Raw genomic sequence first — 3595 nt, 5'->3', positions numbered from 1 at the left:
AATAAAAGCATTATTATTATATTTCCTTATTCATGATAATTGTCTTTATTCATGCTATAATTGTGTTATCCGGAAATCGTAATACATGTGTGAATAACAGACACCAACATGTCCCTAGTAAGCCTCTAGTTGACTAGCTCGTTGATCAACAGATAGTCATGGTTTCCTGACTATGGACATTGGATGTCATTGATAACGAGATCACATCATTAGGAGAATGATGTGATGGACAAGACCCAATCCTAAACATAGCATAAGATCGTATAGTTCATTTGCTAGAGTTTTCCAATGTCAAGTATCTTTTCCTTAGACCATGAGATCGTGTAACTCCCGGATACCGTAGGAGTGCTTTGGGTATACCAAACGTCACAACGTAACTGGGTGACTATAAAGGTAGACTACGGGTATCTCCGAAAGTGTCTGTTGGGTTGACATGGATCAAGACTGGGATTTGTCACTCCGTATGACGGAGAGGTATCACCGGGCCCACTCGGTAATGCATCATCATAATGAGCTCAAAGTGACCAAGTGTCTGGTCACGGGATCATGCATTACGGTACGAGTAAAGTGACTTGCCGGTAACAAGATTGAACGAGGTATTGGGATACCGACAATCGAATCTCGGGCAAGTAACATATCGATTGACAAAGGGAATTGCATACGGGGTTGACTGAATCCTCGACATCGTGGTTCATCCGATGAGATCATCATGGAGCATGTGGGAGCCAACATGGGTATCTAGATCCCGCTTTTGGTTATTGACCGGAGAGTCGTCTCGGTCATGTCTGCTTGTCTCCCGAACCCGTAGGGTCTACACACTTAAGGTTCGGTGACGCTAGGGTTGTGAAGATATGTATATGCAGTAACGGGAATGTTGTTCGGAGTCCCGGATGAGATCCCGGACGTCACGAGGAGTTCCGGAATGGTCCGGAGGTAAAGATTTATATATGGGAAGTCCTATTTCGGCCATCGGGACAAGTTTCGGGGTTATCGGTATTGTACCGGGACCACCGGAAGGGTCCCGGGGGCCCACAGGGTGGGGTCACCTGCCCCGGGGGGGCACATGGGCTGTAGGGGGTGCGCCTTGGCCTATATGGGCCAAGGGCACCAGCCCCTATAGGCCCATGCGCCTAGGGTTTCCACAGGGGAGGAGTCCCACTAGTGGATGGCACCCCTAGGTGCCTTGGGGGGGAGGGAAACCTCCCCTTGGCCGCCGCCCCTAGGAGATTGGATCTCCTAGGCTGGCGCACCCCCCCCCTTGGCCCTCCTATATATAGTGGGGGAGAGGAGGGACTTGACACACCAGCCCCTGGCGCCTCCCTCTCTCCCCGTTACGTCTCTCTCTCGTAGTATAGGCGAAGCCCTGCTACTGTGACGCCCTGCATCCACCACCATGCCGTCGTGCTGCTGGATCTTCATCAGCCTCTCCTTCCCCTTGCTGGATCAAGAAGGAGGAGACGTCTCCCGTCCCGTACGTGTGTTGAACGCGGAGGTGCCATCCGTTCGACGCTTGGTCATCGGTGATTTGGATCACGTCGTGTTCGACTACATCATCACCGTTCTTTGAACACTTCCGCACACGATCTACAAAGGTATGTAGATGCATCCGATGACTCGTTGCTAGATGAACTCCTAGATGGATCTTGGTGAAACGAGTAGGAAAATTTTTGTTTTCTGCAACGTTCTCCAACAGTGGCATCATGAGCTAGGTCTATGCGTAGTTCTTCTTGCGCGAGTAGAACACAATTTGTTGTGGGCGTAGATTTGTCAACTTTCTTGCCGCTACTAGTCTTTTCTTGCTTCAGCGGTATTGTGGGATGAAGCGGCCCGGACCAACCTTACACGTATGCTTACGTGAGACCGGTTCCACCGACTAACATGCACTAGTTGCATAAGGTGGCTGGCGGGTGTCTGTCTCTCCCACTTTAGTTGGAGCGGATTCGATGAAAAGGGTCCTTATGAAGGGTAAATAGAAGTTGACAAATCATGTTGTGGCTTTCACGTAGGTAAGAAGACGTTCTTGCTAGAACCCTAATTCAGCCACATAAAACTTGCAACAACAATTAGAGGACGTCTAACTTGTTTTTGCAGCAAGTGCTTTGTGATATGATATGGCCAAAGTTGTGATGAATGATGAATGATCTATATGTGATGTATGAGATGTTCATGCTATTGTAATAGAAATCACGACTTGCATGTCGATGAGTATGACAACCGGCAGGAGCCATAGGAGTTGTCTTTATTCTTTTATATGACCTGCGTGTCATTGAGAAACGCCATGTAAATTACTTTACTTTATTGCTAAACGCGTTAGCCATAGTAGTAGAAGTAATAGTTGGCGAGCAACTTCATGGAGACACGATGATGGAGATCATGGTGTCAAGACGGTGACAAGATGATCATGGAGCCCCAAGATGGAGATCAAAGGAGCTATGTGATATTGGCCATATCATGTCACGTTTATTATTTGATTGCATGTGATGTTTATCATGTTTTGCATCTTGTTTACTTAGAACGACGGTAGTAAATAAGATGATCCCTCATAATAATTTCAAGAAGTGTTCCCCCTAACTGTGCACCGTTGTGACAGTTCGCTGTTTCAAAACACCACGTGATGATCGGATGTTTTATTCAGACGTTCACATACAACGGGTGTAAGACAGATTTACACATGCAAACACTTAGGTTGACTTGACGAGCCTAGCATGTACAGACATGGACTCGGAACACAGAAGACCGAAAGGTCGAGCATGAGTCGTATAGAAGATACGATCAACATGAAGATGTTCACCGATGTTGACTAGTCCGTCTCACGTGATGATCGGACACGGCCTAGTTAACTCGGATCATGTAATACTTAGATGACTAGAGGGATGTCTAATCTAAGTGGGAGTTCATTAATAATTTGATTAGATGAACTTAATTATCATGAACTTAGTCTAAAATATTTTACAATATGTCTTGTAGATCAAATGGCCCACGTAGTCCTCAACTTCAACGCGTTCCTAGAGAAAACCAAGCTGAAAGACGATGGCAGCAACTATACGGACTGGGTCCGGAACCTGAGGATCATCCTCATAGCTGCCAAGAAAGATTATGTCCTACAAGCACCGCTAGGTGACCCGCCTGTCCCACAGAACCAAGACGTTATGAACGCTTGGCAGACACGTGCTGATGACTACTCCCTCATTCAGTGCGGCATGCTTTACAGTTTAGAGCCGGGGCTCCAAAAGCGTTTTGAGAGACATGGAGCATATGAGATGTTCGAAGAGCTGAAAATGGTTTTTCAAGCTCATGCCCGGGTCGAGAGATATGAAGTCTTCGACAAATTCTTTAGCTGTAAGATGGAGGAAAATAGTTCTGTCAGTGAGCACATACTCACTATGTCTGGGTTACATAACCGCTTGACTCAGCTGGGAGTTAATCTCCCGGATGATGTGGTCATTGATAGAATCCTCCAGTCGCTTCCACCAAGCTACAAGAGCTTTGTGATGAACTTCAATATGCAGGGGATGGAAAAGACCATTCCTGAGGTATTTGCAATGCTGAAATCAGCAGAGGTAGAAGTCAAGAAGGAACATCAAGTGTTGATGGT

Source organism: Triticum urartu, chromosome 1A, assembly GCF_056163025.1.
Source record: "Triticum urartu cultivar PI428250 chromosome 1A, HENAU_Tu73, whole genome shotgun sequence".
Lineage (NCBI taxonomy): Eukaryota > Viridiplantae > Streptophyta > Magnoliopsida > Poales > Poaceae > Triticum > Triticum urartu.
This window is presented reverse-complemented; position numbering follows the sequence as displayed.